The 17,469-nt window shown below is 29.8% G+C and overlaps 1 protein-coding gene across 1 annotated transcript in view; it reads right to left on the bottom strand.

Moving 5' to 3' along the window:
* LOC127285500 (protein roadkill) overlaps positions 1-17,469 on the bottom strand; it is a 101,738-nt gene that overhangs the window by 39,895 nt on the left and 44,374 nt on the right. The window contains exon 3 of the mRNA XM_051311554.1: positions 13,580-13,652. The gene's annotated coding sequence lies outside the window, so the exon portion shown is untranslated. The remainder of the gene's footprint in view (positions 1-13,579; positions 13,653-17,469) is intronic.

The raw sequence follows: 17,469 nt of genomic DNA, 5'->3' as shown, positions 1-17,469 counted from the left end.
AGGATCAGATTCTAATTATGTATAGCGCAGATTTACACCCACACATATATATATATATATATATATATATATATATATATATATATATTGGGGAATAAGACCTCCAACATATATTACTATTCAATCGAATATGTTCGAAAGTGGAATATTGTCATCTCCTGCCATGTGAATCATATGTCAGGGACAAAATATTGTTCAATTCTATATTGGAAATTAATTAACAACCTCCTATACTTTTCAATTATAATTTTGCGAAAAGAAAAAAAAATCAAAATGTTTCATTTGAACTAAAAAATCCTATTTTACAGTTAGGGAGAAAATTATCTACGAGAATAAGTAATTACAACAGCCACTTATAATTTACAATTTGTAAATTAATTTCCTTACTTAATTTGTGATTTACCTGATAAATTAGCTAATATTAAAGATTATTATTATTATACTATAATTTCGCACATCAGATGCAAGTTTTTCCTTTTAATTTCTCATTATGAAACTAGTTTCATTATTTGGAAATAAGAGATTTCTTCTTTGTCAGAAAACATGTATGAAAGGAATGTTTTTACAAATACTTTGATAGAGTTTATATGTCTCCCACGAATGTATTAAACTGGTTTTCTATTCATCTTTTTAGAAGCATTGCAATTGGAGGGATCACTCCAGGCAAAACTATATATATACAAGTGCCGAGTATAGAAACTTTCGCCCATTTTCCATCTCGAGTTTATTTTTTGCACTCTCGTGTGTCAGAGCAGTGAACAGCGCAAAGGTACTCGATACAGGTCACTTAACTTTCACGAGAACTGCATTGGCACGAGCCAGGTGCCTTAAATGAATAAACATATATATGTATATGCATATATATATATAGTTGAGATTACATCAGAGACAATTGTCCTAAAGAGTTCTCTGTTTCATTAAATTAACCACTCTCTAACCACATTAAAACTTTCCTTCCGATATAACACACATATATAACTTTTCAGATTATCCGCATATACCCATCCATATACCCATTAATTTTTTTTATCTTTTAAATTTTGATTAAAGAGATATAAAATCAAAAACTATTCACTGTTTTCTTGAAGTATACAAGAATTGAATAAAAACCTATATTTGGATCAACCAATATTTGTGTTTTGATCCAAATATTGGTAACAAATTTCTCCGATTCGGTACTAAATAGATTTTGATTTTATTTGAAGAGTTGTTTAGCCCTATAGAAACTATTCAACAGAGAAGAAAAAGAATTAACAATTGAATTATAGTTGTAACAAATATTTTGTTCGAAATTTCGAATTTATTAACAAATTTGTGATAACAATAACTCGAAAAATAGTTTTCGGAATGTAAAAGATAAGAAATTTTCTGGACTAATATTTCTCTTGGATAATTCTAGTGTTCGATTCACGAATCTAGCTCACTTTCGTATCTGTAGTATATTTACGAGTTTCTATGGAATATGTAGACTAGTGGTACATATATATATATATATATATAAGGGAAATACAGCGGGAGAGTATTTTGCGGCTCAACTCTTTAAGTGGAGGATATATTCAAGGAATTGGCCGCGTCTAGCTCGAGACTGTCAAGATAGTAGGCGTACCACATTATATGCAGCCACAATTGCTTTCTAAAGTCTATTTTGCGTGGTTGCACGACTCCATTGAATATATCATTTATTATCCCGAAAAAAAAGGGATGGTGAAATGTGTCAACGTAACAGCCTTAATCGTTTCCTTTAAATAGAAATTGATAATTTTTTATACGAAATAGAATATCCACGTAAAAATATGGTCTAATATTTTATAAACTATTTGGTATCAAATTGCAACGAATTGATACCAATATTTGGATCATAAAGTTTCATCAAAATATTGGTATATTTGATCCAATTGGCTATCAAAAAAACAATGTATACAAATAGCTGCGAAAAAATATTACTTCAAATAGGATCTTTATGCTGAGTTTCTATATTCAATATCAACGGGAGTTAATGTATATACAGAATCATAATTTTGCGTAATAATTCACTAAATTTTGAATAAGTCACATTAATATTGAAACCACTTTAACTGTATATATTCAAAATTATTCTGAAATTGCTTTACGAGATATAAATTAGTTATGATGTTCACGTTAATTGTGTTGTTGATGAATGTGGATCATCAGAAGCTGGAATTTCTAGTTTAGAAACAATGTTCCGTTTAGTAGGCTATATATGAAAATTTGTCTATATTTTTATGGCTTTCAATCTATGAGTAAATGAAATTTTACTGATTCAGATAAAGACTGGTCTAAAAAAAAATAATATGTAATACAATAGAAATGTGCATGAAATGTGTATCTCTTATACAATTTCTTTGCTGAGATTATTTATCGCTTATTATACAGTAACATTAGATATGTATATATATATTAACAATGTTACTTTTACATTTTTTACAAAAACATTCTCAGTATTTGATGCAGCATATAGTTTCGAATAACCGCTATCAAAACAGATTTTGAAATCTATCAACAAGGAGATCAGTTTACCTAACGACATTTCAGTTAATTTATATGCTTTCTCTCATGTCGTTCTCGGTAATATTTGATTTGATATTAACACACAGAAGGTGTTACTATTTCTATATCAAAGTCATTTATACCAAATACAATCATTAATACATTGTCGTTGTTTGTATATCATACAACTTCAATTTACTTCTCGATACAAAATGCGCGAAATTGCTCGCACGCAAATGGGAAATGCTCACGTACAAAGGTATAACAAATATATATGTATATATATATTGGGGCAACAAGGGGTTGCCAAGTTTCGGGTGTTTGTTCCACTTGGTGCGCTAAATTGTACCGAGAGTTGCGTTTGCATGTATTCAACAATTGTACTGGTATTGGTTGTAGTTAATAGAGAAGAAGCATGAGAGGAGAGGGAGAGAGAGAGGTTATACGTGGAGGAGAGAGATTGTGTTAGGACGAGCGACGCAGAGTGGAATGGAGAGTTCAGGCGAGGTCAGGTCACGGGACGAGAGAGTTCTGGTCGGTCGATAGAACAAAGCAATGTGCGACCAGAAACGTTGGACAAAATCCCACACATATATATATATATATATACAATATACAGAGACAGGACCAACTTCCTCTTCTTCACACTTAATTGCTACAAATCTCGTTAGCCTTCTTGAAAAGCGCGACCCTAATAAAAACCATCCAACCGTTTTTGTCAGCATTTCAAAAACAATTGACTATAAATTTTACATCCAAATTAACAGCTAGCAAATAAAATTTTTGTCATTTTAACGGATAACAGATTCATTTTAATTTTTATGATTCTCTTTTTTTTTAAATATAAAATCTATTTTAGCTTATTGAATGTCTATAATAAAAATGTCAAGTATGAAAAAAATGTGAATATAGTGCCAATATTGATTATCCCCTCAACTTGCTCTGATAAGAATATTTGAGTCTAACATGATGCCAGCTGATCCAACAGATATACACCTATGAACGATTATTGATTAAAGAGATAAAAAGCGGAAGGTTATACATGTTCAAATAACAGAAAAAAAAATTAAATAGCAATGTTTTATATTTTAATAAAAGATGATTATTTCTCTGTATCGAGAATCAATTTCTAATCAAATTCCATTTCTATTTGTTTCGATGAACATATATATCATATAGAAACCTGCTTTCTAAAATATTTGAATCTCATTAAGTCACAATAATTTTGAACGCACTAGAAAAGTTTCATCATTCTATTTCGTTGAAATTTGATTCAATCTGAGAGAGGGAGAGAAGAGAGAGAGAGAGAGAGAGAGAGAGGAAAGTTTGATAATCACCTTATCAATTCAAACCAAGTTTCACGAGTCCTTGATGATGGACTTTTCACTTCATCATCGAGTTTTGAATATCAAGTAGTAGTTTATATATCAATGGTTATAATAAAATTCTAATACATTTTGATTTATGTATTCAGTAAAAGTATACAACGGAGAAAAAAATTGACTATACCTTAACAAACCTTATTATGGATAGCAATTATTGTTTCCTAAAAATTAGGTTTCCTCTAATAGAATACTCATACAGTTAAAAGAATTAAACAATATAATTGACGCATCAAATCAGAAATGAGGTAAAAAGGATCTTGAAACGATTCGACCTAAAAGAAAGGTCCTAAATCTGTCGATTCATTAACTGTACAATTGTATGCATACAATAAGCGTGATAATGGAGTCAAAGTCAAGTCAGAGATCCGATACGGTATACGCTCAACTCGGCCAAGGTAAAAAAAGACTCAGGACACTTTGTCTGAAAGCAGATGCGCTACAACCTCTCAAAGCAGGTGTGAAATTTTTATATATATGTATACATATTCAAAAGAAAAACAAATCAGAAAAATTTAACGAAGCCGAAAGCGCGAAGGATGCGAGTCCTAAACGAAAATTAATATATTTGCAACTTTGAAGAAAGTGCGAACAGCTTTGAGGTTAGACAATTAGCGTTCATCTGTTAATCACCTTTTTTTTAAAAAAGAATCCCTCTCACTTTTTCCTTCATATTTTTTTTCTTTCTACACAGAAGACGTCAATCAATTCTCGTCATTGTCGAGAATAAATTCTTCACGTACTCAATTCAGAATATCATTAATAATCTGCAAACATTATTTTCATTGTACACATATATGACAATATATTTATGATAAATGTCGTTTCCTTTTTTTTAACGTAAAGAACAAATAGCCATTATTTTGAAATTACTGTTGTTTTGTCAAATTATCATTATATATAGCTGCGAAACTAATAATAATTGCAGGTAATAATTAATAACTGTTATCTTTTAAAACTATTAACGTTTGCAATTATAACGGATTGGAACAATAATCTTTTTTTTTTAACTATAGCATTATAATTATTACCATTTACTGAAACTACCATATTGATTTAGTAACTTTTAATGACTGCGATATATGAAAGATTCGAATTGATTAATAATTTTATTAATTAATAAGTATTTGATATTTATTCTAAAATTTTCAAGCCGAGTTTTCGAATCTAAATGACTTGGAAACGGATTGAAATTTTAGAATTTAAAAGAAGTGTAATAATGCGGAAAGAATTTTTTGTCTCAAAATAATACTTATCAAAATTTATTGTCAATTCAAAAAGTTTATTTGATATTCGCCATAAAGGAAAATTTCAAATTGCAAATTTTAATTTCCGCTTTGAACACGCGTCAGTTTTTTTTTTTTTATTATCGCTATTGCGTAAGAAAATATCGATAAATTTGAGTTATATTTTCGACCTTCCGGTCTTTATTCGTTAAGAATACGTCGTATTTATACGTAATCCAGCTGCGTCGTTTTATAGTTAGCAGTTAGTTAGTTTTATCGAATATGAAAAGAAGCAAGACTGACGGTGTTGCGAGCAGGTTTGCTTCAGTTTGACCTTGTCCGCCGTGGTCGTTCCACGTGAGGACTCGGAAAAGACACACTGCACGTGCAATTTCTTTACAATTTTCCCCGTTCACCTCGCCTGCAATAGTGCGCGCACACACAAATAATCACCTCGCTTCCCGCTGACTTGACTTTATTTGTTCAATTTCCTTCCCATTTTTTTTTTGTTTCTTTTTTTGCCTCTCGACTTACAACAAAGAAAAATGTGAATCAAGCCAAAGTAAATTATTTCCTCTTTTTTAGTTTTTCTTTTTCAAATTTTTTAGTCTTTCGAGATTATTTTATTTTTTTACTCTAAAAACCAAAATTCCTTTTTTTTAAATTAAATAGAATTTTTTTTGAAGAAGGTAAAAGCGAGGGCTATATGTATATGAGAGGAACGAGAAATATTGTGTAATCAATAAATATATAAGAGATTTGCCCTTCTCATTGCATCACGATTATATGTAAAATTTACTATATTGTAAATTAACCTATAACAACTATTATAATTATAGTCAATGTACATATATGCGCCTGTATACATTGAACAGACGAGGAAATCCATTAAATGTCATATATCGAAAGTATTATTTATTCTATTTCTTATAGGTGAGAAAAACGTTCTTCAATTTATTTTATTTGTATATATATACAATGTGGTAAATTTGCCAGCAAAGGTTGAACTTTTGCGTGGGAATAAAAGATTTATCGACGATGGGTCATTAGCGGAATGTGCTTTCGTGATTGTTCCTCATGAAATTGAACCCTTCCTTCTATTACCCACATTGTGAATTTTTAAATGACTCGCACCCAAATCTGTGCGGTTGAATTCTCCTTTGAAATTTTAATCAATCCCATCTTTTCACTTTTTAATGAATCACCAAAATAATAGCGATCCTTCTCTACTTGAATAATATTAATTTCTCATTGATTTTTATTCGAATAATTAACTATAAACTAATACCTATTAAATAATTTTTTAATTATTTATAGAAAAGAATAGAAAAATAATTTGTTACAATAGAAAATTTATTGAATTGTATAAAAGAAAATAATTGACAGAATTAAGAAGAAAAAATTCGGAAGGTTCAAAGAAATTGTTAAATTCCGTACATAAACAGAAAAAGTAAAAATTTTCTGGTTGAGCAAGGTTAGGTATATATTCGACCACAGATTAGGGATTTCTATACTCATGGAGAATAATTTTGATGATAGGTGGAACGTTTCTGGGTGGTCCAAAACATCTTTAAAGAACCATTTCTTATTTATAGCAAATATAAAATGATTTTAGATGCGAATAAATAAAACTACTATAATTTCTAAAGAATTTGAATAATAAATTTTTAAATCTACTTTTCTTTTGCTTAGACAAGCTTCTTCCGTTAGATTAAAAATTGTTGAAAATGGTTTTCTCATACAATAGTGAACATATCTGTAAAACAGCAATTTCTTCACTTTTAGAAATATATATACATATATATATATCGACTTTGAAAGTGTATATTGAAAAGAAAGAGGTAGCAGTGCAGCGTTTCCGATAAATTTCTCTCGTTTCTCATTTTTTTCAGAACAAGAGGAAAAGAACAAGAAGCGACAAAAGTTAAATAGTAAAAAGCATTGGTGCGAAATATATATATATACTAGGGGGCTATGCCCCCTGCGCGCTTCGCGCGCCAACCCCCATTCCCCCTCCTCTCTTCCGCTCCCCTACCCTAAATTTAAAGGTTAAGATCGTTTCAAGACTCTGAATATAGCCTCAAGTCCCCCCCCCCTTCTCTTCTACCCCCCTTCTCTTGACTTGCGGCTATATTCAGAGTCTTGGAACAGCGGCGGCGGCGGCGTTGGCGGCGATATCTTTTTGTAATATAGGTAGATATATATATATATATATATATACTAGAGGGGCTACGCCCCCCTGCGCGCTTCGCGCGCCAACCCCCTATTTTTGGCGGGAAATACAGAGAGAGATGAGGGAAGGGTCATTTAGGTCATTTTTGATGGAGGAGGTGAAATGAGAGGAGGGAGGGGGACTTGCGGCTATATTCAGAGCCTTAAAACGAACATAACCTCAAAATTAGGTCATTTCTGGCGGGGGAGGGGACTTGCGGCTATATTCAGAGTCTTGAAACGAACATAACCTCAAAATTTAGGTCATTTTTGACGGAGGAGGGGAAATGAGAGGAGGGAGGCGGACTTGCGGCTAAATTCAGAGCCTTAAAACGAACATAACCTCAAAATTTAGGAGGGGGGACTCCCCCCTCCTAGGTCAAGAATTCTTGAAACAGCGGCGGCGGCGGCGATATCTTTTTGTAATATAGGAAGATATATATATATATATTGTGTGCTGAAGTCTGCGAACAACTCTTCCGGGCGGATCAATGAACTACCCTTTCTATCTACTTTTCATGATTCAACCCCTGCTATTCTACTGTTTCTCATATAATTTAGTGAACCCTACTCCTATATAACCAGACATGAAAGTGACTGTCTCTAGCAAAGGCTATATACAACTTTATAAATACTAAAACATTTAACACTCCATTTAACATATTAAAAAAAACAATATACACTTCAAGCTTCACTGATAGCTGAATTAAAGATATTGATAAAAACAGTTAAATGAAAATTGTTTTCCTCAAACCCATAATTTATACACAATTTTGTATATTAATTATCATAAAAGATAGCAAAAATTAAATACAACAAACAAATACGAATATAATTTTTTTACATTGTTCTTTTTTTCAATAAAATCGTAAATTCTAAAATTCTCCGCAATTATTGATCGCATTTAAGAAAATTAAAGAGAGAAAAAAAGTTGCAGCAAAACTCATTAAAAAGTTTTTCCGCGTGCGTCTGATAAATTATATAGAAGAGAATATCTTTTTCTTTTTTTTTATATATATATACTTGGCATCAAACTGCATAGTAAACAATTGAAAGAACTTGTTATCAATTGTTTCCAAAACTTTTCTCTACAAACTTAATATAAGATAAAACCATAATAATCCTCATATCGCAGGAATATACTGCGATAATATTGATTATGAAAAATAATTATATTATTTTTTCAAGTATATATCATTATCATTGAATTAACTAAATAAGATGTAAAATCCAGTTTAAAAATTCCACTAATCTCTGATTCAAATTTGGCATTAACAGCACAATGGATAGAAAAATTAAGTTCAAATTTGAAGAACACAACAAAATTCTATTGAATAATTGCCACCTAAGCGAAACAATATATCTTTATGGCATAAAAGCTCACATTTCGGTGGCACGCAACGGTTAGGTTAGGTATATGGCACATGAAATGTAACGTGATTAGTTCGCTATCGAATTTCACCAACCGTGTTTGGTTGAATAAGACCAAAAAAAAAAACCCCCAAAGAGAAAAGAGGGGATGTTTCTGGATATATAGTTCCTGGATCGATATATGAATATTGCGCAAGATACCAACAACACCCAAACGATCCATCGTTATTCATATACAATATATATATATGTATATAATAATATTGAACGAGTCAGTATACAAACGACCATCGAAACGGTTATTTTAGACGGTGAGGTCGCCTAGGACGAGTAAAAAGAGCGCCGAGGACGCCCTGTGTGTATGTGCTGCGTTCAGCACCTCTCACTATGCGCGCTCTATTCCCCGAGCCAAGCCCACGACGTAACCCCAATTCGACCTCCAACATTTCCGGTTTGCCTCCCTTTCCTAATCACTTTCGATCTACCTTTTATATACTTTGACCAACGCTAAAAACTTTATTTTCACTTTACTTTTTTATTGCAATCCCTTTTAGGATTATAATAAATTATAATAAGCCAAGGATTAGGCGCTTTAAAGGGTACGAATCAATCTATGGACTTTCTAATTCAACAAAAAAGGTTAGAACCTTTAATTTAAATTTCATTAAAGCACAGAAAATTAAAAGGCATTAAAATAAGCTGCAACGCTTATTATTTTAACCCAATTTTGCTTATTTTAATCCATTTTGGTATTAAAATAAGCAAAATTGGATTTAAATAATAAGCGTTGCAGCTTATTTTAATGCCTTTCAATTTTCTGTGAGAATTTCCCTGATAAAATTTTTCGATTTTCTATATCATTGATAAGTTTCAGAGGCATTCGGTTTGATCCCGCACTTTTTACATTGAAAATGTCTTTCAGCCAAATCTTTTGAAACTCTATAGTTTTGTAGTTTAAGGCTTCCTGAACAAAAAATCCTTATGCCAAAATTCAATCCAATGAGTAGTTTTTTAGCTGCAGCACTTTAAAAATAATAAATAATAACGTAAAAATAATGTTTATTTATGAATGCTTTTTTTCACAAATGAATCAAAATCGCTCAAAATCTGTTAATCGGGGTCGCTGAATACGAATCTGTGCTCAGAATTTCGGAATTCAAAATGGCGGATCCAATATGGCGGACGCGCTTTCGAAAAATCACTTGAATTCACTTCAAAATCATTACTCGGGGGTTTTTGGGGTCGCTGAATACGAATCTGCGTCCGCCATTTTGAATTCCGAAATTCTGACCTCAGATTCGTACTCAGCGATCCCGAAAACCCCGGATGAACAGATTTTGAGGTGAGTTCGAGTTATTTTTCGAAATCACGTCCGCCATATTGGATCCGCCATTTTGAATTCCGAAATTCTGAGCACAGATTCGTACTCAGCGACCCCGATTCACAGATTTTAAGCGATTTTGATTCATTTGTGAAAAAGAAAACATTCATAAATACATATTATTTATTTTACGTTATTATTTTTTAATAAAAACACTTTAAAGTGCTGTAGCTAAAAAACTACTCATAGGATTGAATTTTAGCATAAGGATTTTTTGTTCAGAAAGCCTTAAACTACAAAACTACAGTTTCAAAAGATTTGGCTGAAAGCCATTTTCAATGTAAAAAGTGCGGGGACCATTGTTTCTGAGCCAATCAGTTTTGGTCCAAAGCTATAAATTTCTATACGTAATTCAACAAAAAACGCATTTTTCCAGATTATTTCAAATCAATTCGTTTCATTTCAAAGCATCGTTTTAATTTTTTTTTTTTGAATCCTAAAATTTAATTAATCTGTAATGAAATTTCAGGATTCAAAAGTAGTAAAATTTTATTTTTCGGAAAGAAAGAATAGAATTGAAAAGAATTAAAAAATTTAGATTAAAACAGATTGATTCGAAACGAATATTTCTTAAAATTTATGAAACTGATCAAAACAAATTTCAGAATTTTATTCCTTTTAAATTCTAAAACACTTCGAATCAATACGAATCAATTTGAAGCTAAATTTTAATAAAAATTATGAAATTTCAATTCTGAATAAAAATAAATTTGTTTCCAAGGCAATATAGGATTGATTCGGAATTAAATTTCATGATTCAAAAGGATTAAAATTTAGTTTTTGAAATAATTCGGAAAAAAAAAGAATTGCAAAATTGTTTTCAAATAAATTTTTCGTATAAATTAAAAAATTTCTTATCTATTAAAATATATATAACTGATACAAAAAAACGTCGCATCTAATTTAAATATTTTAGACAATGATTTACGATTGAGACTCTCGAGAGGTGGATAAACTAAACAGCTGTTCGCCCCGGTCAATAATCTCGAATATATATATATATATATATACGTTCTCTAAGAACCTAAGCTACAAAGGTGGTTACTTGCATTTACGTTTACTTTCCTCATGGTAACTTCTTGGCACTTCAAGTTAAGGTGAGCTGCTTTCAGTCTTATAGTAAAGTAACAAGTCACTGAGTCTGAAGGACTTGGGACTAGTTATGATAGAAAGCCACTCCCTTTTATAATACTGAATTTATAATCGGTTATCCCAACTTAAATGCGATTGCAAAAGAGTGCAAATAATTTTTGTATTTCACGTATACTTTCGCGCAATTCTAATTCCTCGAGAAATCACTATAATTCTCAAACAATAAACAAATACCAATTTTCAAAATCAAAATTTATCATTCATCATTTTTCCAAAGAATTATTTTATCATTGATAAACGAATAAAATTTCAAATATATATATACAATTTTTTGTCAATCATTATAATATTTATCAGTAATTATTCCAAGGTAATCAACTTATTTGTCGCAAGGTTATATAAACAGAATTTTTTAAAAAAAGGGGCAAAAAAATACAAATACATATAAAATGATAGTAAATATTTGATTATTATAATATATGAGAAAAAAGAATTTTAAAGGATTGAAATATTAAAGAGACGATAAGTGATTACTATATATGAAATTATTAGAGATAATTTGTCATCTATATATATATGAATTTTACGTGAGTATAATTGCATCGCACCAAAGAATCGTGGTGTCATCTGGAACATTTTTACATAATCGAGGACAAGTGATGTCACTTAAATTTTTTTTTCACAATGGCAATACATGGATAACCCCTGCCACAAAACAAATTAACTTTTATATATATATATATATATATATATATATATATATATATAAACAAAGTATTTTAACTCATTGTTAATAATCTGAGACGAATAAAAGTACTATATATACTACTCAAAATCTAACAAGAAACAAATCAAATTTTTCATTTTACCTTTAATTATTCCCTAAAAAATTGCCTAAAATTTACAGTAAATATAAAATCTATTCTATGAAAATTAAATTAAGTAAAAATTTCAATCTAATGAAAATGGAAAATTTAACTAAATAAAAAAGTCAGTATAAATTTAATCGAAAAATATGTTACTATACGTTATTGTATATATATATATATATATATATATATATATATGTATAACATTAATTCGACACAGAGATAATATCAGTAGCGGGTTTACACGTGCGCGAAACGTCTTTTTTCGCAAACAGCACGATTCACTCCAAGGCCTCGTGAATATTCGCTTTATCCTTCTCATTTTCCATGCGCGCGCATTATAAACTTCTTTTCCTGTACATATATACATATATATGTATTTTATTTCCGCGGTTTAGCGCCGTCTCTGACCATGAAAACTGCTTTATTCGCATATCAAGATGCCCAAACAGGAGCAAATAAAAAAAAATAATAATAATAATAATAAAATGCTTTGGACTTATAAATTATTATAATCGGAATTTATAGCGCGCATCATTCAAAAGGTGGTCATTTTCATTCGCGTCCTAAAAATATTTTTATTATATAATCTTCAAACTCAAATCGTCTGGTTTAGAATCAATTATATAGATATATGTTTTTCTTTCAATCACTTGTTTTCAACTATTGTTTTTCGAATTGTTTTTAAAAGTCGAGAAAAAACAATTTTTTTTTCTTCTTCTTTTGACTCATAAGTTATACGTCTACATAAATGAATAACTTACCAGTCAAATGTAGAATTTAATATAAAAAATCTTTTCTTTTATTTTTACCAAAAAAAAGAAAAACGTAATTTTTTAAAGAAAATTTGCGCCTATTTAAAAATATTTTCCATATGTATTTTATTCTTACAGTATATATTATTTTAAGAATATAATTTTATAACATAATAAGAATAAAATGCATATATGGGAAATAATCTTAAATAATCGACAAAAACAAATACAATTTATTTGATTCAAATAAAACTTATTTGATTCAAATATGTATATACTTTTATTTGCTATAATAGTCAAGTAAAGGATTATTTGAAACAAATAATTTTTTTTTTAAATTTATATATTTAATAATATTTTTAAATATATTTAAAACTCCTTGACAGGAAATATAATCTTTTTTTTCTATAGTTTCAACAAATTAATAATATTTGCATACTAAGAAAACCGGATTTTGCGTTTAAGGACTTTTATCAAAATAATGAACCGCTTCCTTCCACTGATATTATATATATATAGTGAAACTCTTGGTTTTTCATATAAACCCGAAGTTTCAATTAAAAGCAACAGTTCACTTACAGATAATTAAAAAAATATAAAAGAGATCAATGCAAAAATTATTATTACCTAAATATTTCTGCAAATTTTCTTTATAATACCAATTGCATTGAAATTCTTCTCTTTTGAAATTTCAAACAATTCCTTTAGAAATTTATAGCGCATCCGCTCGCTATGATAGTAAAAGTAATTTTTTAAATTTACAAAAAAAAATCAATTTTCTTACCTTATAACAACAGCTTTAAATCGAATCTACATGTCGTTCTCAATGTATATATATATAATCACTAATCCAACATCTGAAACAAAAAAAAAAATTTTTATAAAAAAAAACTATTATTAAAAACAAATGTTTATTATTTATAAATTCAATACAATAAAAGAATAAAATTTTCATCTTTTACTAAATACCCATAAAAATCTTTACCAAAAAAAAATACTAATTTTCATATTTTACGCAAAAATTATTTTCTAATATTCAGGTAAAACGATTTTTCCCATTGAGGTCTTTGAAAATAAAACATAACAAAAGCCTTCTGAGTTTCAATATAGAAACAGAAAAGAGTAAAGAGTAAAATGTAAAATATGTATATGGTTATATTTATTGTAAAATAAATACGCGTGGCGTAAAACCGTAGAAAAAGAGGTAATTCGAAAGTTCCAACGACCTGGGTCAAAACCCCATTGATTTTCACTCCCGTTGATAGAATCGTTTGTATGAAATCCATTCTTTTATACATAACAATGTGTCAGCTCTTTAAAAAAAAAAAAAAAAAAAAAAAAAAAAAAAAAAAAAAAAAAAAAAAAAAAAAAAAAAAAAAAACATTCAAATTCTTTTATATACACTTTCAACCAATGTAACTGCCAGTTGTACAAACTTTAAAAAAAAAAGCTGCACTTTCCATTTTCACAAATTACCACCAATAACTTTTCACTCTTAGAGAGTTGAAACAAAAAAGAAATCTTTTTACAGAGTATTTAATGACTAAATTTTTTTTTATCCAAGCCAGTTATTATTGAAACAATAATCTCAAATTAATTTGATAGGTCTATTATATAATTTTTTTTTTGAACAAAAAAATTCATTTTTTAACTCTTATAAACTGAAAACAAGAATCATTAAGATTGTTTCGTGTGTTGTAACATGATTTGTAATTTATAGTTTGGTTTCTTATCAGGCTTTCTCTCGCTCAGTTTGCAGTTGAAAAAAGAAAAAAGATTGACAAGAGAGAATATGCTGCTTGTTTTAACGACAAAACACATCTGTAATTTAAAAGAGTTGTTAAGAAACGATCGCAAAAGAATGAATTATACTGCGTAAGTTGCACATGTATTAAATGTAATAGCTGTAATAAATTATGCGAATGAACTGTAATCGTCTAAGTGCTCCATGAGGCGCGACATCGTTCAACATATTGTGATGGATTACAGAATAATAATCAAGTTCATCAACATATATATAAGATTGACAATCTTTAAGTTGGCTTTTCTTATAAGACAACAGAGATGCTCATTTATCAGCTAATAATTTATTCACTATGTAGCAATTACTAAATTTTTCAAATAATATTAAAGCTAAAAAAAAAGTCAAAAAAAAAAAAATTATAATTATACCTTCAATTAATTTGAAATTAATTTTAAATCAATTCTGAATTCTACACACTAAAAAAGAAATCTTGATTTCAGCCTATTTTTGAGGCTGAATTTAAGGTGTAAACGGAGTCAGACCAATTAAAAAAGGACAGATTTATGCAAAATATATGGGCTTAATTTAAGGTGTAAACGGTTTAAGACTTTGTTTTTACTGTGTAAATTCTCTAAATTCAAAGTAGTGATAGAATCCGTTTAAAACTTAGAAAAGATTTTTAAAAGAAGTTAATTTTCGTTCTTGGTTTATATATATCAGAAAACGATCGAAATCGTCAACTGCTGTGCATAATTCAGGTTTGTATATATAGAACGTGAGCGTCGATGGCATTATCACGGATTTATATCTCTTTGGGTTGCTGCGAGTCATGGAAACGCCCCAATACCATGATGATAAAAAAAAAAAAAGATCCGTATTGGTACACGTGCCCCTTGATGCCCTTTACTTGCTTTCGATTATGCGATTTATTCATTCGCAAGTACCATTTCAAAACTAACAATGACCAAATTTACTTTCACAACTTTGTTCACGTGTATTTTATATTATATATATGCTTCGCGTTTATGAGCGTCAATTTATTTAAGGCTTTCAAAAAGCTTTCATCAATCCCATTCCATTGATAAATTCATTGTTGTTTAATGTATTAGTAAAAATAATATTATTGTTTATACGAATTAATATTTGTTATTGCACTCAGGAAATAAATTTCTGAAATTCTACTTTGTAAAAATTGGTTTAAAAAAATTTGAATCAATTCTTTACTGCGATTAAACACAGTCAAATCTGTTTAATTATCTGTTATCTGTTTGATAAGACCGCATCAATCGGTAAAACAGATTTGATTTTCAATCAGCAAAACAGCTATAATTCATTTCAATGAAATATCATACTGATTCAAATTTAGATTTTAAAATTTTTACAATATATCCTATTTCCTCTACTACTTAATATATTTCAATCTCGTTTCACCGGAAGTTGTATAAGACATATTTCACCCGACTCTTTCTTTGCGTATATATATATTTTATTAGATTCCCTCTGGAAGAAACGCTGTCCGTTATGTAGAAACGTCGATTATTTTGTCCAAGGCTTTTTGAACTAATACTTCGAGGGGTCAAAATAGGACAAGGGTGATACCGAAGGGTGATCCATTTTGGGGTTCAGTGACGTGTGGGAGAGAAAAAAGAAGGATAAAAACCAAGGTTAAAAAGGGATAAAAAAATAAGGATAAAAAAGTAAACAAAAAGAAGGTTACTGAAAAGAAAGAAAAGAGACAACAAAAAAAAGGGGGTGCGGGATATAAAAAATGGAAATTGGATAGAAAATACATGTATACTCATATAATACGCGTATGTACAGAAAATGATGGGTCGAGAGAGGAGATGCGAGGGGGGAGGGTGAAGTGATTTGGACAGCGACGTCCCTGAGCCACTTTGCGACAGTAGGTCAACTCTCTTCACCTCCTCGCGTCTCTCGTTTTTCGAGCCACACGATTACGCCTTATGCCTCAACAAAACTCCAGTGTACACATTTTACTCCACATTTCGCGTCTGATATAACTTCTCTCTCCGTATCCGTCAGGATATACGTTTTTAGTATACAACTCTCAATATATTTATATACATATGAGGATTGCCATCAAAAAAACTGACCTCATTACGTCTCTACAGGGTTAAAGTTTTTATAATATATATACATCTCACAAGAAAATACTCATTAATTCCACACTTGAGATACATAATATAATCGATATAAATCTCCTAAAAAAAAAATTTAAATGGTGACAGCGGTGGGATTCATCCGCGCTTTCAACAATTTAAACTTTAATTTGTCTAAAAATTAATTATAAATAAAAAGTTAAATCTTTTTCGAGAGATTTTTCGCAATCTCATTTGTAAATTGAAAAAAAAAAACCCGCGGGGCTGAATTTCGCGATCGTATTTCAACAAGTTCGAGAGGTAGACCTCGTTTTCTGTTTCCAGGTCACTTCCAATTTATACCTTTCGTCTAAGATCGTGAGTCCTCTTTGCGTTATATATGTTGTTTGGACCTTAGAGAGAAACACACAAAAGAATGGCGGAGGAAACAAAGTAGAAAGCGTGGCAGTAGTGGAGAAAGTTTGAGACGTTTTCAAGGATTCGAAAAGCATGCGATGACGTATCAATATTGGCGCAGGGGAAAGTGGATTGTGCTTTTTAAGCCTCTTTAAAAGAGAGAGAGAGAAAATGGTATCTTTCACAGCTAATAACAATTATTCAAAAAAGGATCATCTATCACTTCATCTTCCTCAAAGTCGTATTTTCATCTAAATTGATTTTTGCAAAAAAAGAACGTAATTTATGAAGAAACTTAAAAAGAAATAAGGAAACAAAACATTAAAATTATCCGTAATTAGAAATTATGTAATTTGAAAGTGATGTTTGATATGCGAAATTTTACTGATTCCGTTTTTTTTTATGAGGATTTTT

Source organism: Leptopilina boulardi, unplaced genomic scaffold, assembly GCF_019393585.1.
Source record: "Leptopilina boulardi isolate dan_hultmark-lab unplaced genomic scaffold, ZJU_Lbou_2.1 LbouV2_333, whole genome shotgun sequence".
NCBI lineage: Eukaryota > Metazoa > Arthropoda > Insecta > Hymenoptera > Figitidae > Leptopilina > Leptopilina boulardi.
Note: the sequence above shows the minus strand (reverse complement) of the source record. Positions and strands in the feature narration are given on the sequence as shown.